The sequence below is a fragment of the Pipistrellus hanaki genome, assembly GCF_964339955.1.
Source record: "Pipistrellus hanaki genome assembly, chromosome: 8".
Taxonomy (NCBI): domain Eukaryota; kingdom Metazoa; phylum Chordata; class Mammalia; order Chiroptera; family Vespertilionidae; genus Pipistrellus; species Pipistrellus hanaki.
In genome coordinates, this window is record NC_140510.1 from 72487042 (window position 1) to 72513589 (window position 26548).

Genomic DNA, 26548 nt, shown 5'->3' on the forward strand with positions numbered 1-26548 from the left:
CAAATAATCTTATATCACTTCATCACCAATGAAGTTTGTCTGAATTTTTAAAATATATATATATATATATATATATATATATATATATATATATATATTTTATTGATTTTAGGGAGGAAGGGAGAGGGAGGGAGAGAGAGATAGAAACATAAATGATGAGAGAATCATTGATTGGCTGCCTCCTGCACGTCCCACACTGGGGACCAGCAGGCAGATAGGCATATGCCCTGTCCGAGAATCGAACCAATGACCTCCTGGTTCATAGATGGATGCTCAGGCACTGAGCCACACTGGCTGGGCTGTCTGAATTTTATTAAGCGTCTCTCCAGAACCTTTCCCTCAGCTCTTCTGCGCTTTCTTCCCTGCACCAGAGGCTCCCTAGCTGGTGAGGTGGGCAGAGGTTACCAGGACTGTCTGCCAAGAGGTCACGCAGCCTCCTCCGGGGAGGGCCACGCTCGGGTGGGTGCATCCTCTTCCCAGGATATTGCGTTGGCTCAGGGTACACAGAAAGGGGCCCAGACACTCTGTCCTCCAGGCTTTGGTTCTTGGTACCAGACGGTGAGAAAATGTGGGCTTACTCCCAGAAACCCTCGCTCACCCTTCTGCACTCAACTTGCCCGGGAATCAGTATTGTTTTGTTTGGTGTTGGCAAGAACAATAAAATGTTGCTTTCTGCCTCTCTACTACAGCTATTTGATTTCATGGGAGAGAATGGTTACGCCTTGCTGGGTTGGGCAGCGTTCTCCATGGAGTTTATACATCCCTGTGCCCTTCTCACCACGGGCGGCAGCATTCCTTCTGGGCTGCGTTCCTGTAGCTGCACTGAGACCCCCAGCAACCTCAGGAGGGGCAGTGACAGAGCGTCCAGGGCAGCGGGCACAGCCATTCCAGTCCCTTACCTAGAAGACCGTGGGCAAAGCACGACTCTCCTTGCAGCCACGCTGGAGCTGCCTTCCGGCCGAAGCAGAGCAGACTGTCAGGGTTACCACCAGAGCCCCACTTCCTCCCTTCTGCCCCTCCTTGTCTCTTTTCCGGGGACTTCCTTGGAGTCCACATACTAGGCCAAATCAGCGTTCGGCTGGCTGGCCGGCGCCTGTACACCTGGCCCTCCGCTGCCCTGGACGGAGGTGCAGGTATTGGAGAGCAGGGCTTGCGGCCCAGGGAGAGAAAGCCAGCAGGGAAACACCCAGGAAGCTGTTCTGACTGGTTCTCTCTCTGATTCAACGTTTTGTCCTTTATGAGCTCTGCTTGGATATTTACGTCAGTTAGAAACGTTCACACAATAAAATTTCAGTGACCTTCCGGACCGTGTTCATGCCCACAAACCAAACACAAGCTGATTGCCTTTGACCAATCAATTCTCAGCTGCAGCTTAAGGGGAGACGCTGCCAGCCAGCTGGGAACCCTTGTCCCAGGAGGAACATCCTCTGGTGCTTTTGGGTGGGCTGGTGTCTAATAAACAAAAGCAGAACGATGTAGCCCAAGGTACCCACTCTCTCCCTCCTTCCCTCCTCTCCTGCAAGACAGGCACTGGTTTTTATTGCCCCGTGGGTGTCTTCAGTCCTGAGAAGGAGAGAGAGGGGGTGGATCTGGATATCAGCCACCAAACTGGATTGCCTGAAAGGCTCGGTTTTCTGCTGGTTTCCTGGACCTCAATACACGGGTCCCAGAAACATTTCAACTCCACACATCCACTGAGCAGCTGTTGGTTCATGGCTTCTATTGTCCAGCTTACCTGCCACCTCAAGGACTAATTAAAACTACCAAGTACTAGCTATGGATGTTAATAGGCCCTTTCTATGCATTCTCTCATTTAATCCTCCAAACAATACTGTGAGATAGGTACTATTATCATGCACGTTTCACTTTCCTAGATGAGTTTAAAGAGGTTAAATAAATAGTAACCGCTGATGGGGAGATGGGTTTAAGCAGGGAACCTAGCAGAGGACTCAGACTTTCTATCTGGCTCTGTCATCAGCCAAAAGGGATTTCATGCATGTGACCTTGTTGAAAGGCACCGTTTAGGAAACATGTTGACGTGTGTTTTCAGACCAGGAACTGCCCCGGGCACATTAAAAGCACGTCACAGGCAGCCTCTAAGAATTTACCATCTAAGATCAGCTATCGCGTCCTGCCTGACCCCTCAGAAGGTGGGAAAACAAACAGCTCTCACAGCCACTGTACAATGAGCCACGTCCAGGCTTTGGAGTGGTCACTGCACCGGCATCGCTTCTTTAGAAACCCAGGCTGAGAGGAGGTGTGATCAGTCTCACTGAGGGCATCTGGGGCCTGCTTCCCGGAGAAGGCGTTCTCCCTGATGCTGATGGAACTGAGGGAGATGGACAGACACCACGGTGGGGAGGAAGCTGGTATAGACACTGAAGCACCCCATCTGCTGAGGACAGAAGAGGGAGTCTCACCAGCAGGTGCCAGAACAGCCAACAGGAGTCCCATGGAGGCTGACTGGCAAGTCAGGACAAAGGGGACCTTTTCCAAGGCCACACAGTCAGCTTGTTAGGACCCCCAAGTCCCCCTATTTCCTTTCGTATCCCTTCGTATTCATGAGAACTGTCCCTATGAAATCCTCCTTCAAGTATTTTGTAGGAAGGGTGATCAGGGCTCTGACACATGTCCAATCATTCAGTTAGATGTGATACAGTTCTCAGAATATAACGACCAATGGTTTACCTAGTATGGGTTCAGAACTGTGCTCGATCGCGCAGAGAAAGCAAGGCATGTACAAGTGCTCGCCCTTATGCACCAAGAACCAGGACTTCATTTGGGAGGTCAGAGCCACTCATCAGGAAAGTAGTTGGCAACAGGGATGTGGGACAGACGTAAATGAAATGTCAGAGAAGTGATGTATGCGGTTAAGAAGTAAGATAGGGGCAGGAGGTGAAATTTAAACTAGATCTAGAAAGAGCACCAAGCCTGAAGTGGGCAGGAGGGTGGGCTTGGAGGTGGGTCCATGAGGAAACCAGAACAGCCTGGAGAGGAATCGGGGAGCCTGGTCACCAGACCAGAACTACTGATGGGGGCCTCACATATTGCCCAAAAGATACAGACCGAATGAAGAAGCTAGAGCCACCCCAGCTCCCAGCTGTCCCCTCCCAACTTTTAATACATTTAGTCTTTTTATTATTACAAAAATCATACGTGATCATTGGAGAGGAGTTTAAAAGTTCCTGTAAGAAAAACTCCAGCCCCAGCAACAACAACAAGAAATAGGAAATCACTCCAAAAACTCCTCTTGGGTTGCTGAAACCAGTTTGGCTCAGTGGTAGAGCATCGGTCTGCAGACTGAAAGGTCCCAGGTTCGATTCCGGTCAAGGGCGTGTACATTGGTTGCGGGCACATCCCCGGTAGGGGTGTGCATGAGGCAGCTGGTCGATGTTTCTCTCTCATCGACGTTTCTAGCTCTCTATCTTTCTCCCTTTCTCCTCTCTGTAAAATATTAATAAAATATATATTAAAAAACAAACAAAAAAACTCCTCTTGGCAAATTCTGCAGGAAAGAGGCTCAGCATGAGGAGGGTTTTGAAGGGAAACCATGGCAGCCATGTGCAGGGCAGCTGTGAGGAGAGGTGAATGGGTAGGAGCCGGTTAGAAGTGCGGCAGGGCAGGCCTGTCACAGCAGCTGAGGGACACCCCAGCAGCAGGAGGGACGGTTGAATCTGAAACCTGGAAGAGGCCACCAGTAGGCTTCCTCTGAGAACCATGTGGCTCGGGGTCCCCGCAGCCCCTGGAGTTTCAGCCCCGATCTTCCCATTCCAACCATTTTCCTCCATTGTGGGAGTCCCCAGTTAGGTGGCCCCAAAGTAGGCTAAGAGGGAGCTGAAGTTGTAGAAATCACTATACACCTGAGAGTGAGACTGTCTTCCAGCTTTTAAAAAGTTTTTTTTTTTTTTTTTCAGATTTCTTAAAAATATATTGTTATTGATTTCAGAGAGGAAGGCAGAGGGAGAGAGAGTTACAAACATCAATGTGAGAGACAATCGTGGATGGGCTGCCTCCTGCACGCCCCACACTGGGGATGGAGCCTGCAACCTGGGCATGTGCCCTGACCGGAAATCAAACCATGACCTCCTGGTTCTTAGGTCGACACCCAACCATTGAGCCACACCAGCTGGGCATTCCAGCTTTTTAACATATTCTTCATGGATTGAGACCCTTGGACTGAGCTCCAGGGCCTTCCTCAGGCTGAGCAGGTGTGGAGGGACCTCCGGGTGGCCCTGGGCTAAAGCAGCATCTGCTTCAGGGAGGGAATGTCACCCTGTAGGGTCAGAGCAGTGCATGGGTTTCACTGCGCAGCTCAGCACCTCCTCTTCCGTCTCTCCTTCCCATCAGCAGACGCCTGTTCTCCGTGCTTCCTGGCTCCCCACACACTGTCCTGCCGTTCACATCAGTGACCCTTTATCACCTCCCTACAGCCACCAGCAGCAGTGCTGCCTCTACGTCGCTGCTGAAGCACAAGCCGAGAACCAAACTGTTTCCAGAGAAGGTACTTTTCTAGGCATGGACTTCTTTTCTGTGAAATGTGGGGTGGATGGATCTGTAGAAGCATCAGCGCTTACAAGAACAGCCGCACCCATGGCCGCTCCAGAAGCCTGCGTTTCTCCTCGCAGCTGGGTGTGACCATGTGACCCGCTTTCAGCCACCTCAATGAGATCAATTGTGGGTGCTTCTTCTGGTCTTAATTTTAAAAGGACCAGGCATGTGCTTCCTGGCCCCACTTCTCTGCGTGAGAAAATACAAGAGCTGGAAAAGACCTTCGGAACCTAGAAAGGAGATTCACATGTTGAGGGTGGCAGGCTGCTTTACCCGTCACCCCTGGAGCCACATAAAAGGCAAACAAACTCCCATCCTGTGCTTCTGTCAGCGGGTCTGTAGTCCAACTGGTTTTATTCTACTTTACAGGTAGTGAACCATGTAAATAACTTCCTTCTTTCTCCACGCAACTTTCCATGAAAGTGCCAATAAGCCGGGAACCGCAGGGCCATGCAAAATAGCTGAGGGAGGTGGAAGGAGGCTGCATCGCAAACCGCATGAATTCTGGCCAGGAAGTCAGAAAAGCTGAGTTCTAATAGCAGTGTCAGTCACCGCTTATGGAATGCCCACAATGCAAAGGCTGCATCCTTATTGTCCCGCTATGTACCGCTGAGGTAGATACTTCCTAAAACCCTTATTGTACAGATGAGGAAACCAAGATCAGAAAAGTGAAATGACCTGCCCAGAGTCACAAAACAAGGGATTGTGAGAGCCCAGGTTCGAAGCCAGATCGGACTCCACAGCCCGGGGGCCTCCTCGGGCTCCCGTCCTGTCCGGGTCACCATGAGCGCTGTGATGTTGGTGAGGTTTCCCCTCTTTGGACGGCATTCCCCTTCTTTCTAACACGAAGGCTCTGGGCAGGATTGTTGTTGGGGTCCCCTTTAACCCCAGCAGTCTATTGCCTGACTCGTTCTAAGTTTGGCTGCACAGTGGTTTGCTGGGACCCGCACAACGAGTTGAACCTATTTTTCCAGCATGTATCATGCCAGTGATCATGGTGATTGGTAACTAAATCTCAGATGAGCAGTCAAGCCGAACTAAACAGCCTGTGGCACTGACCAGAGATGATGGCTACTGTATCCCAGGCCTCGGGGGCCCTAACGGTCCTGCCTCCCATTTCCCTCTTTGGTTGGCTGCCATCTCCCTACTCACTGCCAGAACCCAATCCCATGGTGGAAACAGAGGACTCGCTCCAGACCCTCTAACCTTTCCAAACCACACCATACCCCCCAGGTGAATCCTGGCTCCTACTATATAGTCAGCAGTGCCATCACCACCACCACCATCATCACCATCATCACCATCATCATCATCATCATCATCCTCACTCCACTGTGAGGAAAGCTCTTTGGTTCCTCCTCTCCCCAGTCCGGCTCTGAATCGCTGGCAGCTCTGGCAGGCCCACCTGCAGTGTGAGCTCTCAGCACCCTCTGCTGGGCTCTGCCTGCAGCTCAGAGCCTCTCTCCAGGAGGAAGTGGCCGGCTTTCCCAGAGCTCCCGGGAGGTCGCCTGGGGGAGTGAGCCAGGCACGGACTCCAAAGGCATTCCTGCCACGGGGAAGGCTGAGCTCCAATTAGGCTCTTTCCCTGGACCCCCAAGTGGCAGTTTTCCAAACCCTGACATCCAGGCCTGCTGAGTTACTTTCCTTGGTTTTGAGGGGGCAGAATGCCTTGGATTCTGGAAGCTGTGGGCCCTCTTCCCCTGGCCCATCTCAGTGACCCTCCACACACCAGCAGAAGCCACCAAAGACCAGGAGCCAAGGTTTCCATGAGCTGGTCCATGATCCACCCCTAATTCTGTCACTTCACAGCTTTCAAATGTTGGTCAGGACAAGCATTTTTTGTTGTTGTTTCTTAGCTAGGACATATGGATACAAATCTATACATGCCTCGCCTGCCTCACAAGATGTTGTGACAATGAAAAGTGATAATTTGCTGAAAAGGACATTGAAAACTGTGGACTACTACGCAAAACCCACTTCTTCCTGGTCTGAGAGCAATGTCTACACACCGATCCGCGAAGCCACTTCAGGAAAACGATAAAGTAAGTTCCTACAAATGAAGTGTAAAACCTGAAATCTTCAAGGCCACGAAATCCACGGTGTGGTGAGCGTCCCAAGCCTGCCTGGGAGATGGTGCTCACAGCAAACACTGCAGTCACCTGCCGTGTGGATTCCACAGGTAGAACCCGGATCGGAGGGCACAGGGATGGCCTCAGAAGCAAATCCCAAGCCAAATCTAGTTCGAGTCAGATGGCGCTGCATCTCATCCTATTCCATAGTCCTGCCCCCTGCTCCATCAGCAGGAAGGAAGTCAGCCGACAAATGCAAAGTGACCGCAGTCAGCAAGGAAGATGGGAGTCCCTGTGGGCTTAGCCAGGCTGCCGACCAGACACCCGGGGAGTGTCAGCCACCACGCCCTTTCCTCCTCCAGACATGTCTGCCTTTGCCTTCTCGTTCCTGTGGCGCCTCTGCCCATGCACTGGCTTTCAGCCCCCTCCACGGTGGGGCCTGCTCCAGCCACTAGCAGGGTGCTATCCAGTAGCAAATATAATGCCAGCCATGTCATTTAGAATGCTGTAGTAGTTCTCTTTGAAAAACTAAAAGGAACAGGCAGAATGAATTTTAATAATAGATTTTACTTGGCCCCATATTTTAACATATTTTCATTTCAACATGTAATTACTATTTAAAAAATTACTAATAAGGTATTTTACGTTTTTCCAATGCCAAGCCTTTGGAAACTGGTGTGTATTTTACACACCTCATTTCCACTGAGCCCAGCTGAATTCCAAAGGCTCAGGAGCCACAGGTGGCTGGTGGCTCCCGGATTGGACAGTGTGTGGCACTGAAGCACGTCACCCAGTGCCAAGTGGTTTCCTGTCCCCAAAGCCAGGTCTCCGGGCTTCCAGCTAGTGAGAGAGCCTGATGGGAAGTGTCTAGGACTGGGAGGGAATTAGAGACATCCAGGCCCCATTCTTCCTTCTCCCTAGTGATTCCCCAGGTCACACATAGGCACACCTGTGCATGCACACCTATACACTCACACCTATGCAGGCACACCTATACATGCACACCTATACATGCACACCTGTACACTTACACCTAATCATGCACACCTGTACACACACACACCTGTACACGCACACCTATAAGTGCACACCTGTACATGCACACCTGTACACACACACTGGAACCATGCAGCTTCCTCCCTCTCTCCCTAGTAACATAGGCATTTGAAGGGAACAGTGGCTTACCCCCACCCCACACTGTCATTGAGGTGAGATTTCAGGTCAAGCTGTGGGCAGAGAGCAGCAGATGTGCTGGGGGGAGGGGGGGGACACCCTTGCAGGGCTCCTCCAAGCCAAAGGTCTGGGCGCTCCCTCCCTCCTTGGGGCAGGGACTGACCTATTCAGTTTGGTGGCTGAGACGGACACGGCGGCCCTGGTGAGTCCAGGACAGCGAGCTTGTGCATGAGTCACTTCCAGGTCCCCAGGCTCTCAGGTGAGTGCCTGCCACGGACCCTGCCGGACGGCGAAACTGGAAACAGAACCGCGCTTCCTCGTCTCTGCATGGCCAGCGCCCCAGCTGGGCAGTTTCTCCAATCCCAGCCCAACACAAAGACGCCGATGCTCTCCTGTTCCTGTGCAGCTTTATCCCAGAGGAAATCCTACCGGGCCTTCCTGGCGTGGGGAGGAGGGTGTGTGTGGAGGAGGGTGAGGGTGTGGGTGGGAGGAGGGTGCGTGGGGAGCAGGGTGCTCGGGGAGGAGGGTGTGTGTGGGAGGTGACACTGCCAAGGCCACAGTTCAGCCTCATTGTCTCAGAAGGGTGAATGGGGGTCCCAGACCTTCCATATAAGCACAGAGATTCCCATAGCCTGGCAGTTTTCATGGAGGGAACCTGCTAGAATTGAAAGGTCCCTGTCATCTCTGAAGGCCCAGGCTGGGCTGCCCAGAGGCGGCTGTCGGACAAAGGAAGACACAGCAGCACCCACAGGAGAACCTGGGTGTGCAGCCCGGAGCCAGGCGGACGCCTGCATTCTGAGTCCTGCAGCTCACGCTCCGGTCCTCACCGGCCGCCCGATCCCATGAACCACTGTGCACCCTGCACGGTCACCCGCCTAAGGAAGCAACACAAATGGCCAGGCCGCTGTGAATGCCCTTCTGGTGCTCGGCTCATTACGGAGGGACCGGGAACAAAAACCTCCTGGGCCTCCGTGTCCAGGAAGTCCCAGCGGGAACTCGGAAAACCAGAGCCATCTGGCCACTGCACCACGGCCCGTGTGACCGGGGCAGCCAGGAACACACTGTGCTGCAGAGGGTCCTCTGAATCCGCGTGGGAGACCCGCAGGCATTTTCCCACGGAAACAGCCATGCTGATCAGGATCCCGCCTACCCTCAAGGACTTCTCCCCCACCCCCACCCCAGCCCCCCCACCCCCAGCGCTGTGAAATAGGAGACTTTTACCATGATGAATAAGTGCCATGTCATCGCCACATTAAGAATAAGTACCGGAGGAAAATAAATGCATTGAGAAAGAGCTAGGGAGTCCCCGTAAAAGCTGAGGTCAGAGGGAGAGGCATCTGTTACTCGCCACCCGCATAACAGGGTCTGCGACCAGAGGCACCCCCCCAAAACCACTGAGGCGTGGACTGTCCCCTCCAGGCCCCGCTGCCTTCCCCCCACCCCCACCCCCACTCCCCAGATGGCGGCGGAAGGAAGAGACTTTTCCCCAGGGTTTGCCATCCCTCCCCAACACTGCCCTCTGTTGGAGAAGGGCACTTTCTGCCTCCCTCCGGAGGAGGAGCACACAGCGCAGGAAGCCAGGAAGGCCCGAGGAATCTTCCAGAACAGAAAGTAGTGGGGACAAGTCCCTGGGCTGCTGCTGGCCTCTCCGCCTGAGAGCAGAGCAGGCCAGGGAAAGAATTCAGAATCTGGGGTTGGTCATAACGAAATACTTCGAAATACTGATCTAACGCCAACGAGACCAGCCTGGGCTACATTTTATAATTATTTTATACACCCGTGTTAACTTCCGTGTTATGGTTTGCCTTTTCTGTATTGAAGGGGACATTTATTTTCTGAGCTCGAGCCTGTCGGCAGGCCCCAGGAACGCCAGGGAGCCCGGGAACCGTGTGTGCGGCCCAGCGCTCCTGGCCTGGACATAGCACAGCCAGCCGAGGGACGGGGTGTGTGTCCCTGGGTGGGTGTGAGCCATAGAACGGGCCCTAAGACGGAACTGACGTTACAATCTCAGGCTACATTTCTTGTTTCAGTACCAACAGCTGGAAACAGCTAATAAAACAGAATAGAAAAGCCAGCAGCCTATGGCAACATTACAATGAATTTAGGACTATCCACCAATTCCGCCTGCAGGAACCCACGATAGGGACAGGTTTCCAAACATCTATAAAAGAAGGCACACACTGACAGTCCCCGTGCACTGCTCACAGCCTTGAAAACCTGGGAGCAAGAGAGGACAAGTAGGAGGCTCCTGCTGTATCCCAAGGGAGAGAGGGCAGTGACTTGGACTGGAGGAGCTGAGGAGGGTCCGGATTAGATACGTTAGGGATGGCAGATTCTACAGCAGTGACTGAGGTCTTGGAAAAGAGAGAAGGCGAAGGGACGTTTAGGGTTTAGGCCCAAGTAACTGAGTGATAGGAAATTAATTTTTTTTTCAATCCTCACCTAAGGATATGTTTTACTGACGAGAAAGAGAGAGAGAGAGAGAGAGAGAGAGAGAGCGATGTGTGAGAGAAACATCCATCAGTTGCCTTCTGTACACATCCTCACCCCCACCAGAGATTGAATCTGCAACCTGTGTGCACAGGATGCCGTTTCAACCAAAGCAAAAGGGTCATCCATGTCATACATCCTTCTTATGGTGCTTAACAGACATCAGGTTATCAAGAAATGTCTGTTTAAATCTGGTCTATAACGCCTCCATATCCATAGTTCTGTTAATTCAGTCAATAGTTCTATTAATTGAGTCAGTCTCATATAGTCATTTTACGAATGCTTTCATCTTGATCCGGAACTTTAAGTCAGAAATCTGGTTCTACAACCCACCCTGCAGGGGTGGTGCTCAAGTTCTGAGTGTTCAGCCTTGTGTGTGCGTGCGTGTTTATTTCCACAGAATATGTGGCCAAAAGAAAAGTCAATATTTTAGCCTCAGTTATAAATAGCATTTGGTTTCTTTGCAGCGTTCGTTCCTCTGTTTTGAAAAGGACTTAAGGAGGGGGCGATGAGGATGCACATAGGAAGGGAAAGAATTCAGCAGAGCCTCTGAATGACAGATCAGCCTGCTCCCTCCTTCCCCCCCCCCCACATCCCTCTGGGCATTATGCCAGCTGAAATGCCTTACATGTCTTCAGCTCACCTTGCATGCAATTCCCTGTCATGCCACATATGTGACAATGTGCTAAATTACTAAAACAGAAACAACAATAATCTGGAAAAAACACTTCCCGATTTCACCTTGAAGTCAACCTCCATCTTCATCATACGATCCGCAGTACTGCTGCCTCTTTGTGGCAGCTTCTGCTTGAAGAACAAGTGTTGTGGATGTAAGAACGTACTTCTACGTTGGGATCAAGGGGTACAATAAGAGACTGGGGTTCTTAAGAAAGCCTGGGTATAAGCGGAGTCCTCAAACACTCAGTGAAGACCCCCCAGTGAGCACCCTTAGAGAAGCACACGCATTCACGCGTGTTTCTGCTGGAATGGTGTGTATGTGACAGACTCCTGAAAACACCGAGTTCAATACATCTCCTGGGCAGGCACTCACACCGACGAAGTTTGTGAGTTCTATAAATCTTGCACTCAAGCCAACAAAGTCTGAGGAGAAAATATACGGTATTTGGTTCAAACCGCTCACAATCTAAGGAACTTGACAATTGGGAGACTACCTAGATAAATAACACCCAGCACAACTTATAACAAATACACTCGCATGCTTTAAAAAAAGCATGATACAGTCCTATATATAAAAATTAAATATAGTAAGTATGAAATCTAAACTTAAAAAGGTAAAATTATTTGGATAAAAGGGACTTCCGTTAGATAAAAGGTGGTTACAAATTTTTGCTCTTCCTCCCACTGAAAAGCAGAGTCTAGTTTCCTCTCTTCAGATCGGAGCTGTCTCAGTGACGAGCTTGGCCAATAGAACACAGCAGGCCCTCGGGTTACGTCGGAGCCCGCTCCTACGAGGATGATGAAATGCAATTTCCTTTTTTTTTTTCTTTTTAAATATATTTTATTGATTTTGTACAGAGAGGAAGGGAGAAAGATAGAGAGTTAGAAACATCGATGAGAGAGAGTCATCAATCAGCTCCCTCTTGCACACCCCCTACTGGGGATATGCCCACAACCAAGGTACATGCCCTTGACTGGAATCGAACTCGGGACCCTTCAGTCCCCAAGCCGACTCTCTATCCATTGAGCCAAATTGGTTTCGGCTATAACTGTTTTCTTATTGTTGCTGTTAATCTTTTCCTGTGCCTAATGGATAAATCAAACTTTATCAGAGGTTGGGTGTACAGAAAAAAAATGTGGCAGTTATGGGGTTTGATACCACCAGTGGTTTCGGGCATCCACTGGGGTCTAAGAGCGTGTCTCCCACGTGGGAGAGGGGTGAAGGTTCAGATCCAGGCCTCTCCCGTGACCTCCCCAACAACCAGGGCAAGTCACCTGATCTCTCCGTGCCTTCGTCTCCTCATTTGTAACTGGGACAGTAACATTACTGCCCTCTTCTTTGAGTTATGAGGATGAAATGAGTTAATATATATAAGGCACAAGGTCAGCACATAGTACATGTTATTTAAATGTGTTATTTCTGTAAACACGTTAGCTATTAAAATGATACACATTTGGCCCTGGCTGGTTTGGCTCAGTAGATAGAGCACTGGCCTGTGGACTGAAGGGTCCCTGGTTCGATTCCGGTCAAGGTCACATGCCTGGGTTGCAGGCTCAATCCCCAGTGCAGGAGGCAGCCGATCAATGATTCTCTCATCTTTGATGTTTCTATCTCTTTCTCCCTTTCCTTTCCTCTCTGAGATCAATAAAAATATATTTTAAAATAAAAATAAAAGGATACATGTTTGGTAATGTACCACCTAAAATCACCTTGCATTATTTTAGTGGAATATATGCTCACTAACCCTCCTGGGTTAGTGACTCCCTTCCCCCACTGCTAGTCCTCTTGATGGAGGTTCTTCAACATGCTGCTACCCCTAACCGGATCCTGAACCCTAACCCTAACCCTAACCCTAACCCTAACCCTAACCCTAACCCTAACCCTAATCCTAATCCTTCATTCAACAAGAAGCTGCTTGTACTCAGGAAACCCAGTAACTGCCACCCCAGCTGCAGGGATGGGCAGGGGGAATTGAGGGTTGCCACGTGCAGTGACGAAGGAGGACTCTGGCTCTCAGCCAGAGAAGCAGCAGACACTGTCTGCCACTCATTTCTCCTTAGCACCGATTCTAGACTTGAAAGGAAACAGAAGCTAAACTCCAAGCTGAATCAACCTTCCACAATTTTTCGTTGGTAGCGCGGGCTCATGACAAGCTTGAAAAAGACGCTGGCACATTCCTGACAGCCCGGCTTCCGGAGAGCAGCTTAGAAACAGGGAGCGTCGGACCCAGGGGCTTACTATAATGACTACCGCACATTAAACGGGCCTACTTATCTGTCATGTCAGGATAATCCTGTGATTGAACTGCTGATGATACATGTCTTGTGGATGAGAGCCATGCTACAACTGTGTTTGAAAAGAATGCTAAGCTAACCCTACTGTGGGCAGGGCCCTTGGTGGGCACTGGAGTGCTAGCTGGAAGGAAAAGAATGTGTGCGAGAGGCATGTGATGTTTTTGCAGTGGTCTGAGGGCTGGGCTGGGTAATTATACTCCCCGATGCAAAAATCCGATGTGGCATAATGAGAAACACACCTCTGTCCTGCTTCCAAAATGAAGTCTGAGTACAGGACGGCCTTTGCCCAGGCTGGCTGTGCCCAGGAACAGTGCGTGCGCTCCCTTCTGTGTCTATGAGGGCACCAGAAGGAGCAGGAGAGACCGTGCAATGTGCCGCCTCCTCCCTTTCTCTCCTGTTAACGCTGCCTTCACACTACCCTCCTCATCACCCTTTGTGCTCAGTTGACTCATTTGAAAACAAACACAAAACCATTCTTGGTAGAATGAAAAGTAGCCATGTGAGTAGCAAATCAACGATGTAGTTAGAATCATTATTACAATAAAATACTGCTCATGGACTACCCTGCGGAGGTAAGAAAAGGATAGTTCGTGTATGGTAGAAATAAAGAGCCAGCAAGAAATGAGAGTTCAATGGGGAAGTCTTGTTTTACTACCAAATTCTTACCCAAACTCTCCCTGCAACATTGAACGTTTGACTGCGGAACTGAAAGCAACCCAAAATTGCCCCATGGATTTTGAACCACACATTATGAACATTCATAACATCTGTCTTCCCTTATCTAACAGAATTTGCTAATCAAAAGCGGAAACATTTTCAGTCCTTTTAGTATGAGAATCAGTGGGTATATAAATATCAAGTTCTTCCTTTAGCTGCCTACATGGAGGGTTAGTATTATTCACCCTTTATCTTATATAAGAAAAGCCTAATATGTGGATTTGTGCACCAGTGGGGGCCCTCTGCCGGGCCTGCAGGATCGGGCCGAAACCGGCTCTCCAACACCCCCCAAGGGCTCCCAGATTGCGAGAGGGCTTAGGCCAGATGGAGGAACCCCACTGGTGCAAGATTGAGGCCAGGGAGGGACCGTGGGAGGGCTCCAGGGTGTGTCCAGCCTGTGTCATCTAGCCCCAATCTGCCAGACCCCAGGAGTAAGCTTACCTATCAGTTGGAGCATCTGCCCCCTGGTGGTCAGTGCATGTCATAGCAACTGGTCAAATGGTTGAACAGTCAGACACTTAGCATATTAGGCTTTTATTATATAGGATAATCTATACAGTAGAGAGTCATAATGAGGGGAGGAATGGAAAACCTTTCATTGTTGTATGGTATTAAAAAGATGGTGTAACATATTTTATTGAATTGTGTTGCATATACAAAAATATAGTAAAAAATTTCAGGACTATGAAGAAAATACTTCCTAAACTTTGAATCCCTGAATAGCACTAGGGGGTGGGGGTGGAAACTCTGAAGACAATAATTTTAAAACAAAAACAAACTAGTCCTTTAATTATAGCACACAATTATCCATATTTCAAACTGTGAATTCCCTTTTGCTTTGGTCTTTTAAATAAATTATGCATGTTTTCCATATGGGGCCCCACACCAAACTCCTTTTGAATCTGAGAAAAATATTTCCAAAATCCAAGTAAGTATCCAAACTCTGGAATATTAATTTGACTTTGGATTCCTCCATAAACTTTCCATGTTTAGCAATCTTTTTGAACTGTCCCTTGGGATACACATGTTTGTATTACACATATTCTATGTCTTTTAATAGTAACATTTAGGAATTCAGTAGGAAAAAAATAATGCCCTTGTAAATTTGATCTCTTTTATAAACATCAGAACATGAAATGTTCCTTGGCTTGCCCCCCACTAGGTTTACATTAATAAACCATCAATTGCAAGCCCAGCCATCTAATTCCAAAGAAACTTCCAACTCCAATATTATATGCTGTTTTATTCTGTTATGCATTTAACAAAGGATTAAGGCATAATGCATTTTTAATTAACTAAAATATTAATGGCATAAGGCTTTTAAGAGCAAATTTTTAAAGAATTGCTCATCGTAAATGTGGTTTCAATAGAATTTATTTATAAAGCTGGGTAGAGAACCAGGGATGGATCATTTAAACTTAAAAAAAAAAAATGTTTTCCTTTTATATTCAATGGTTAACTTGAGAAACGTGATTGATAACAACAAAAAATGTGGAAACATTCTTGGGGGGCCATGCATTAATTCACAAATGCTGAGATTTTCTTGCTTTTTTGTTGAATTTTGTGAAATTGCTTGTACTAAACATGTAGAGCCATGACTATGTGTGTAGACTCCTTAATGGGCCCACATTCCACATCATCAATGCCTCTCGGTAGCCACTAGGCTTCCTACAACTGTAGCTGATGAGACAATGACAGTAACAGGTCCCGAGCCACAGCGCTGATGAATCCAGCACGGCCTTGCTTTTGTCTCCACCGTACATACTACACAAAGCCAAGTCAAGGTTTTATACTTGGTTCTTGTTAGCATCGCCACACTGACAATGAGCTGATGATGTTCACCGCCTCAAAAAATTTGAAACCAATTAATCCAATTAAGGTACATTTGGCTAAATTTAACAAAAACCCACCCACAGAGGATCAGCAATAACATTTTGTTTCTCAGATAAATTTGATGTCCAGGAAAAAGCGTCACAAGCATGAAGGAAATCGTCCAAGATTCAGTTTCCTTCTCAAGTCTACCGCTCCCTCTTCCATGGTGTTTGATGCTCATGGTTACAAGATAGCCATCCTCTCTGTGCTCTGAACAGGAAAAGGGGAGTGCACAGGGCCAGTGCACAGGGCCTGCCAGCTGAATCTGTCTCTTTTCAACAAGGAAAATTGCATTCCTAGAAACTCTGCCAGTAAGTCTGCTATATCCCCATGGCCAAACCAGTTGAAAGGGTAGCTCGGGAAATCAAATTCTTTTTCTTTTTTTCTGAGTACTTTGCTTCCCTCAGTAAATTCAACTCTTCATTGGAAAGGAAGAAAGAAGGAAAGAGGATATTGGATAGACAGACAAGGAGGAGTGGTTGTAACACCTGATGTAGCTTATGGTGACCAAATGAATGAACCACTTTCCACTTTACTTCGTGTTGTAGAGATACAGCCTCAAATATGCCCTCCTATAACCAGAAGGTCCACAAAGATTTTATATCACAACCACAAATCCTCTCAAATCCTTGATTCTTTCCCACCGGCCTTGCAAGACACTCAGCAACTTCCCAGGGTTCCTGGGTCTCAGTAAGTGGTCAAAAAAAAAAATTTTTTTTTCAACAGAAGAATCAATGAACCAGTTAGAAATCTTTTTAGTGGTTTATTGATAGTGCAAAAGAGGTCCAATTATCAATAGTTTGCAGTAAAAAAAAAACAAAAAACACACAAAAAACTAACTTTGCCCTAAGAGAGGTTTGGCCTTTGTTTCCTGCTCCTGAGAGGCAACCTGTAGGCCTGTGGAACTTCCTGCCTGAAAAGTGGAAGTTTGCTCAGTGCCGAGGGCCACACCCCACATTCATGCGAACAATGGAATTCACAGTGAGTGTCCTTCGCCAGAGGTGCCAGCCTGACTTCTGGATCACGTCTCTGTGACCGAGGCCCAACACAACCTCTGGACAGCAAAGCTCAGGCACGTCCCCCTGGAAGACAAAGCCGGGTGCCCTGCCACACGTGGTCCCTGAAGAAACAGACATGGTGTGCGACCCCTGGGAGAGGACACGTCTTGCCCCTGGAACCCCCCTGGACCCTGCCCTGCGCACACTGTCTCTGAAGGGCCGTTCCTCTCGGAGGCCAGGCACCCGTCACTGCTCTCCTTGGTGAAGCCCTTTCATGGCCTCCACGGGGAAGTGGAATGAGAGTGCTGTTGTGGAGAAGAAGGTAAATTTAGCCCTGCCCTTTCAAGAAACCAGTTTGGTTGTAGGGAGATAGTTCCTGCCTCGCTTTCTGATTGGACTAGCTTCTGCATAACTGCGGAGAGATTAGCAAGAGCATTCTTCTGTCTGCTCGTCAGCCAAAGGTGCTATTCTGAGTCCAGTGGGTCAGAGTGAAAATCCCACCGTACCTGCCCATTCAGTCCCACGGCACTCTTATTTGTGGAAATGCCATGAAGATTCTGGCATGGGACAAAGCTTTTCCGTTACATCCCTTTGCAATGCGAGTTTTCATAATTTTCTATGTCCCATGGGTATTTAAAATGGGGAAGGGACGGACTGTGAACCAGAGGTTATTATTGTTGACCTTATGTTAAACCAGAAGTCCCAGTGTCACTAAAATATTAATTCCAATGCCTGATGATATACCAATGAATACACAAATAATGAATAACTCCTATTATGGAGTTATTCTTTTCTCTAGCTTTATTGAGATATAATCAACATGTAACATTGTGTAAATTTAAAATGTACAACATGAAGATTATATATATATATATATATATATATATATAGAGAGAGAGAGAGAGAGAGAGAGAGAGAGAATTGACAAAATGACTACCACAATAAGGTTAGTCAACACCTCCATCAGCTCACATAATTATTATCATTTCTTTGTAGTGAGAACATTTAAAATTTACTTTTAACAACTTTTGGGTCTACAATACAGGATTGTTGTTGTTTTTTTATATATATATTTTATTGATTTTTTACAGAGAGGAAGAGAGAGGGATAGAGAGTTAGAAACATGGATGAGAGAGAATAGTCGATCAGCTGCCTCTTGTACACCCCCTACTGGGGATGTGCCCGCAACCAAGGTACATGCCTTTGACCGGAATCAAACCCGGGACCTTTCAGTCCGCAGGCTGACGCTCTATCCACTGAGCCAAATCAGTTTTGGCCACAATACAGGGTTGTTAACCATAGTGACATGAGCTTTCCAGAACTTAATTCATCTTATAACTGAAAGTCTGTATTCTTTGACCATCATCTCCCCATTTCTTCTGCCCGGCAGACCCTGGCAACCACCCCTCTATTCTGTTTCTGTGAGTTTGGTTTTTTCAGATTCTACATATGAGTGAGATAATGCAGTAGCTGTCTTTCTGTGTCCGAGTTATTTCATTTGACACAATGCTCTCAAGGTCCATCCAAGTCATGACAAGTGGCAGCATTTCCTTCTTTCTCTTGACTGCATATTATTGCATCATATATATATACATATACATATATATCTTCTTTAAACATTTATCCATGGGTGGGTTTTTAGATGCCACATCAAACTAAAGAGTTTTTCCGTAGCAAAGGAAACAAAGCGAAAGACAACCTACCTACTAAACGAAAGAAGGTATTTGCAAACAATGTACCTGTAAAGAAGGGGTGGGAAACCCTTTTCCTGCCAAGGGCCATTTGGATATTTACCCAACATCATTTGTGGGCCATGCACAGTTATCAATTTAAAAATCAACCTGCTATGTTCAGTCAAACATTTAATCAACTCACCCTAATGCCTTAGCAGGGTCAGACCAAAAGGGCCTTAGACGGCTCATAGGCTGGGCATTCCCTACTCCTGTGTTACGTGGTTAATATTGAAAATACATAAGAAACTTATACAACTTAAGACCAAAAAACAAAAACCACCCCAATCTGATTAAAAAATGGTCAGAACACCTGAACAGACATTTCTCCAAAGAGGATGTACAGAGGGCCAACAGACATATAAAAGGATGTTCACCATGACTAATCACCAGGGAAATGCAAATAAAAACCTCAGTGAGAGGATTCAAGATGGCAGCAGAGTAGGTAGAAGTGAAACTCACCAAATAGGAATTACAATTAAATTATAGATCAACCACCCGAATAACTAACTAAAGGCTAGTAGAGCAAAGTCTTATGATAATAGATATACAGAAGACGCCACATTGGGACTCACTCGCAGAAAGGGCAGAGGTGCAAAAAGGGCTGGCTCCTTGCCCTCACGCAGCTTTTGAGAATCTGAAGGAATATCTCAGCTGCAAAGTGCCCCCTGGGTCTCAACCCCAAGCCAAGCTCTCCTGCTGGAGCACCAGAGCTGGGAAGAGGAGCCCAGGTAACATCTGACCAGAAACCAGCAGGGATTCCCTGCCAGGGAGAGATGAGGGATCTGCTAGGAACCTAGGTGCCCTCTTAAAGGGCCAGCACACAAAATCTCATTCCTGGTCACTCACCCTGGTCTGTGGCGAAGGGAAGGTGGCTCAGAGCAGACTGGAGTCCTACAGGATGAGACTGGGTGGCGTGGCTCCGGAGAGAGGGCTGAGGAACAGCTGCCAATGTCCCTGTGCTGAGTGCATCTCACACTCCACCCAGAGATAATATCTCTCTGGGTCCAGCATTCTTTTCCATATGGCATTAACCCCAGGGAATGCATTATCCCCACCCTCCTGGCTCCTTAAGGCCCCGCCCTGCCCAGCTCACACCCTCTGAGGAGTCCGCTGGCTGTGGCTAGCCCAGGCCTGTGGTGCACTTTCTTGGAAGGCTCTCCACGATGTCCAGGCAGATTTGGGAGGCAGAGGGGAACAGGGAGAGACTGGGTTGTGTGGCTCTAAGTTGGGGGCCGTTTTCCCCACGCATGCCTGGTAATGCCATTGTTCCTGTGCAGAGCCCTCCCCGCACACAGCCAAACCTTGGTCTGTTCTAGCCTGATGAACTCTGCTGGTCTCACCCTGGCAACTCCTGAGACCCGGCCCCACCGCCAAGGTCTGCAGGCACCCAGCAAATGTGGCCGGCCTTGGTGCACCCTGAGACTGTTGCTGAGCAGCCTCTGACCCAGCATGGGTACCAGGTTTAAATCCATATCAGCCCAGGGACACTGTTCATCTCTACCTGGTGACTCCCTCAGAACCCACCTCAGGCAACTCGTAGCCTCAGAGGCTCTTGTAGTGACAGCCAAAGGGGCAGCGGCAGGTGGTGGCAGGCTTCCAGGAGCCGTGGGCCTTTTGAAAGCCTGTTCCCGGGCTCAGAGCTGGTGGTAGTGACAGCCAAAGGGGCAGCGGCAGGTGGTGGCAGGCTTCCAGGAGCCGTGGGCCTTTTGAAAGCCTGTTCCCGGGCTCAGAGCTGGTGGAAGCCAGCCGTGGTATGCAGCTTGGCCCCTGCCATGTACACCCAGGCCCAGCAGAGGTAGCTACATACTGTGCATTGCCATGCAGCTCCAAACCTGATACTCACCTGTACCACAGGCCCTCCCAAGAGGACCGAGAACCCACACACTGGTGGCAGCCTTCAGACCACATTGGGGCACAGCACATGCAGCTCCATAAGGGACACCTCACCCCAAGGGGCATCTCCGCAGACACCAGGCCCTGCGGGGGCAAACCCTGCTTCCTGAGGGCAGCCTCCACACAACAATCCGTACGCTGAGGTCAGCCAGCCTAAAGGTCAGTCCCACCCATGGAGGGGCCAATCGCAATCAAGAATCAGCTACAACAGGAGGCCTCAGGTAACTCACACAGGAGAAATTCCTAGAGCCTCTCACTCAGGTGATCAGGGAAATGGTGCCACTTAGTCCCACAGGACACCAACTCCATAAGGTCACCATTCCCAGGCTGGGAGACATCGCTGATATACCTACTACACAGAAATAAATACTGGTACAGAAAGGCAGCCATAATTGGGAATCAAATGTGCCCCTAGTGAAAGAACAGGAGAAATTTATAGGGAACACACACACACACACACACACACACAAAACACAACTAAATAAAATGGAGGCAAGCAATCTACCAGACAGAGTTCAAAACAATGGTTATAGGATGGATGCTCAAGTAACTTAGGAGAAGAGAGGATGAACTCAAAGAGAACTTGAAAAGATAGTAAGCATACAAAGAGACATAGCAGCTATAAATGAAATAAAGAGTTGGTTCTTTTACAAGATAAACAAGATGAATAAACCTTTAACCCGACTAATCAGGAAAAATAGAGAGAGGGCCCACATAAAATCTGAAATGAAAGAGGTGAAGTAACAACTGACACCACAGAAATATTGTATATAGGATTATAATAAAATATTATGAACAAAAATTTGGACAATCTGGAAGAAATGGATAAATTCCTAGGAACACATAATCTTTCAAAGCTGAATCAAGAGTAAGCAGGGCCCTGGTCAGGTGGCTTAGCTGGTTGGAGCATTGGTCCATAGAGCAAAAGATTGCGGGTTCAGTTCCCAATCACGGTGCCTGCAGGTGGCAACTGATTGATGTTTCTATCTCACACCTAATACTTCCCTTCCCTTCCTTCCCTTCCCTTCCTTCCTTCCTTCCCTTCCCTTCCCTTCCCTTCCCTCCTCCTTCCCTTCCCTTCCCTTCCTTTCTCCCCCTCCCTTCCCTTCCCTTCCCTCCTCCCTTCCTTCCTTCCTCCTCCCTCTCCCCCCACCTTCACCTTCCCTTCCCTTCCCTTCCCTTCCCTTCCCTTCCCTTCCCTTCCCTTCCCTTCCCTCCCCTCCCCTCCCCTCCCCTCTCCTTCACCTTCCCTTCCCTTCCCTTCCCTTCCCTTCCCTTCCCTTCCCTTCCCTTCCCTTCCCTCCCCTCCCCTCCCCTCCCCTCTCCTTCACCTTCCCTTCCCTTCCCTTCCCTTCCCTTCCCTTCCCTTCCCTTCCCTTCCCTTCCCTTCCCTTCCCTTCCCTTCCCTTCCCTCCCCTCTCCTTCACCTTCCCTTCCCTTCCCTTCCCTTCCCTTCCCTTCCCTTCCCTTCCCTTTCTTTCCCTTCCCTCCCCTCCCCTCCCTTCCCCTCCCCTCCCCTCCCCTTCACCTTCCCTTCCCTTCCCTTCCCTTCCCTCCCCTCCCCTCCCCTCCCCTCCCCTTCACCTTCACCTTCCCTTCCCTTCCCTCCCCTCCCCTCCCCTCCCCTCCCCTCCCCTCCCATCCCCTCCCCTTCACCTTCCCTTCCCTTCCCTTCCCTTCCCTTCCCTTCCCTTCCCTTCCCTTCCCTTCCCTTCCCTTCCCTTCCCCCTTCCCCTTTCCTTTCCTTTCTTTCCCTTCCCTTCCTTTCCTCCCCTTCCCTCCCCTCCCCTCCCCTTCACCTTCCCTTCCCTTCTCTACCCTTCCCTCCTCTCTCTTTCTCTCTCAATCAATAATGACATATCCTTGGGTGAGAATTTTAAAAAGAAAAGAAAAAAGAAACAGAAAATCTTAATAGACTGATTTACAACTAACAAAATCAAAGCAGTAATCAAAGAACTTCAAACAAACAAAAGTCCTGGACCAGGTGGCTTCACAGGTGAATTTTACCAAAGATTCAAACATTCAGAGAAGAATTAACACCTATCTTTCTCAAACTATTTCAAAAAATCCAAGAGGAAGAAATACTACCAACCTCATTTTATAAGCCAGCCTTATCCTGATTCCATAAAGATACTACAAAGAAAAAAAAAATTGTATGCCAATATCCCTAATAAACATAGATGCCAAAATCCTCAATAAAATACTAGCAAACCAAATTCAGCAATACTGTAAAAAGATTATACACCAGGGTCAAGTGGGACCTTTTCCAGGGATGGAAGTTTGGTACAATACCCACAAATCAGTAAATGTGGTACACACATAAACAAAATGAAGGATAAAAATCACACGGTCATATCAATAGCTGTAGAAAAAGCATTGGATAAATTTAGCACCCATTCGTGATAAAAAACAAAAACAAAAAAAAACCCCACAAAACTTTCAGCAAGGTGGAAATAAAGGGAACATACTTCAACTTATTAAAGACCATATATAACAACCTATACTCAACCTCAACTCAATGGGCAAAACTAAAATTGTTTTCCTTAAGATAGATAAAAAGACAAGAAGACAGGGATGTTTACCTTCACCATTCCTATTCAACATAGTACTGAATGTCCTAGCCACAGCAATCAGACAAGAAGAAGTAAAGGAAAGGGAGAAGTAAAACTGTCATTATGTGCAGATGACATGATGCTATCCAATTAAAAATGAACTAAAGACCTGAATAGACACTTCTCCAAAGAAAACCTACAGATGGCCAGTAGACAGATAAAGAGTTGCTCAATGTCACTAATCACACGTTGCTGGGATTTAAACTTAATTATTTGTGTCCTAAAGAGCTTCTGAGGTGAACAGAATTATCCTGGCCTCTAAATAACTAGTTAATTTAATGAGTATATATTGTCTCCTTGAGGGAAATCTAGAGCGAGGACAAGGAATGTCTATCCCTTTGAAACTTCCGTTGGCCATTGGGTCAACATGGTCTAACATGTAAATTCCTTCTTGCAGGGTTGGGCCCTGGTATGTTGGGAATTAGAGCTGACAGGAACAGACCCGGGTGGGGGGGACTGCCTGGGGGCTGGTCGGTGAGGCCAGGCTGCAGGCCCCAGGCTTCATGTTTACAAAACTTCCTAGGCCGGCATTTCTTCACCGCGTGACCCTGCAGAGTTTCTCCTTTCTTTCTGCATCCCAGCACTTCAGTCCATACACTGACATTTGTCCGCATTCAATGCCTTCTGAATCTCTCCGGCAAATGCTTTAATGGTTCAACGTTTGTCCATGGCTTTGACAGCGCCGTGGGCAGGGTAGCATCACCTAGTTTGAGTTCCTCTTGGCCGCTGCGATGGCGTTCTACTTGCTGCCTTGCCCTTGACTCTCTTCCTGTGTCATTTCCCATCTGCTGTCTGAGTTCTGAGGGTCAGATTTAATCACCCCACTGTCTTAAGAATACTCTGGGAGCTCCCTGTTACCCACTCACTGGCTTAGGGTTAGAGCGTATGTAGGCAGATGGCTGTGCAACTATGGGTAATAAATGGGTGGGATGATTCAGACTGGTGTTCAAGAACTTAAAGTGTATCTGAAACTGGTTTGGCTCAGTGGATAGAGCGTCGGTCTGTGGACTAAAAGGTCCCAGTTCGATTCTGGTCAAGGGCCTGTACATTGGTTCTGGCACATCCCCAGTGGGGGGTGTGCAGGAGGCAACTGGTCGATGTTTCTCTCTCATTGATGTTTCTAGCTCTCTATCCCTCTCCCTTTTTCTATGTAAAAAATCAATAAAATATATATATTTTTAAAAAGGAACTTAAGGTGTAGAGGAGTTGCTTCCTCTGTGACCAGGGAATTAGTTTTGGGGAAATAAAATCGCCCCCTGTGGGCCTATAGGATGGAACCCTAACTCCTTAGGAAGATGCACAAGGCCCTCCTCCTACTCCTGTCCAGAAAGTCTCTCCTCTGTGCACCAGGCAAACCAGAATCATGGCTGTTTTGCTCACCATGATCCGCTAGTGAGTAGCAGGTTCCGAGGTGACCGGGCCCCAGGCAGGGAGGAGGTGGGGCGGGTGGGGATGGGGGAATGGGCAAGCACCTGCCTTTTCGGAGGAGCAGGCATAGGAGCTGCACTCAGCCCGTATTTGTTGCCATGTGAGAACGTGGGCCCCGTGCTGCCAGATCTTTCTTTTTTTCTTTTTTCAAGAGAAGCCAGAAATCTGGAATTTTATGAGAAATCTTCCAATTTTTACATCTTGGCAACTAATTCAAAATATTTTTAAAACACTCTATGAGCCAAAAAGAAGAAAGAAAAAAAAAAAGTCTGCCAGCAAAGACTGTGACCTCTTTGGTAAGAGCCAGAAAGTGTTTGCTATCCACCTAGCTTTGTGCCATCCTCGGGCACACGTCGGGGATTGTGTAGCCCTCTCCAGCATCGATCTCGCAGCCAGAAATGCCCTCCTCCTCCTTACTTGGAGACTCCTATGCATCCTTCAGGACCCAGCCCAGATGTCACCTGAGGGGTGGGCTCACCTCTCCTTGAGGGGGTGTAGTCGGGGTCTGCCCAGCCTCTGCTATGACATGTCCAACATGTATGACGATCCTCCCAGACCTGGAGGGGCTCTTCTGAGTCTTCTCTGGCACCCGGAACAGGATCTGGCACATAGTAGGTAGGCTCTCAAAATGTTTGTTGAATGGATGTGTTCCCATCAGCATGAATATATGAGATTTCCTGAGGCAATAAACACTTCTCATTTCCTCTCATCTTTGCCATGTCGGCAAACCCATCTGTGGATGCTGTGTCCTTTTTCAGTTCTGCACCACGTGCAGGCTGCACTCTTCCGGGAGCTCCCCGTTACCCACTCACTGGCTTAGGGTTAGAGCGTATGTAGGCAGATGGCTGTGCAGCTATTGGTATTACACGGGCAGGATGATTCAGACTGGTGTTCAAGATAATTATTATATGCTGGGTCAGGTAATTCCAATGAAAAAACATGCCACTAACTTTGTAAGCTTGACTTCTTTGTGAGAATTTCATTTCTTAAAACTGTTTTGATGTGTACTATGAGAATAATGCCAGCTTAAACGATTTCATATGAAAAAAAAATATGAAAGCCACTCCAATCTATCCTTACCTCTGCTAAAGTAAAACCATAAGGGCTTCTAATTCCTAATTTCCTGTGTACACCCTATACTTCCCAACAAACAAACCCATCCGCATCATTTGACCACATGTCCACCCACACACCAAAAGCCCACAGATTCCACACACACACATGCTTATAAACAGAGAAGTATACTCAGCAATTTGCATATAATCATTCTGTGTACACAGATAATATTCAAAGGAGACTTCTCCTCTGGAATTTGATGCACTCCAATGTTAATTAAGAAACTACAGTTCTCCTGTCTCCATAAGCCCATACATTGCCCAGTTTTATTTTTCTGAAAATTTCTACCTATTCCAATGTTTCTATATAACTTGTCTGAAAATGCGGGAGAGTTTTGAACAAAGAACAACATGTTTTCCTAAAGTTTTCAACAGAAATTTACTCTTGTTCAGGAGCTGAATGCAGCTGGATCTGGAAGAAGGTCTTCCCACCCATTACTATCATTCCTATGAAATGTCAAAGATAGCAAAAATCAGTTTTTTAAAAAGGACAATAGTCTTTCTTTAGTAAGACAGTTCAAATTTAACAAGAGCCAAAGGATGACTAACATGCATGAAGTGGAAGATTCCATATAGCAAAAAAATGAAAAGAATAAAGCTTTCAAGTGATTTGTTTTCCAAGACAATAATATATACCATTTTTGCATAATGATTAACAATACATTATTATAATATGAAGTTCACTCTACATGACTACAGCACGGTCTTTGTTCTTCCCTGCACTATATTTTCTCCTAAAACACACCACTAATAGGATTACTCAGTGAGGACCTCATGAACTCCAGAAAAGGGTCAGGGCAACACACAATGCTATGCTTGGCAGGGAAGCCCAACCACAATCCCAATGCCCCCTCTGCCCTCACACAAGGCTCCAGGGGCCAAAAGTATGCCAAGTCATCAGTGTCACCGATGAGCCAAATGGCTTCC

The 26548-nt window shown here is 47.9% G+C and overlaps 1 protein-coding gene across 1 annotated transcript in view; it reads right to left on the reverse strand.

Moving 5' to 3' along the window:
• The window catches only part of SATB2 (SATB homeobox 2), a 207282-nt gene extending 182281 nt beyond the window's left edge, over window positions 1-25001 (reverse strand). Inside the window, exon 1 of the mRNA XM_084893187.1 lies at window positions 24985-25001. The gene's annotated coding sequence lies outside the window, so the exon portion shown is untranslated. The remainder of the gene's footprint in view (window positions 1-24984) is intronic.
• Window positions 25002-26548: the final 1547 nt, after the last annotated feature.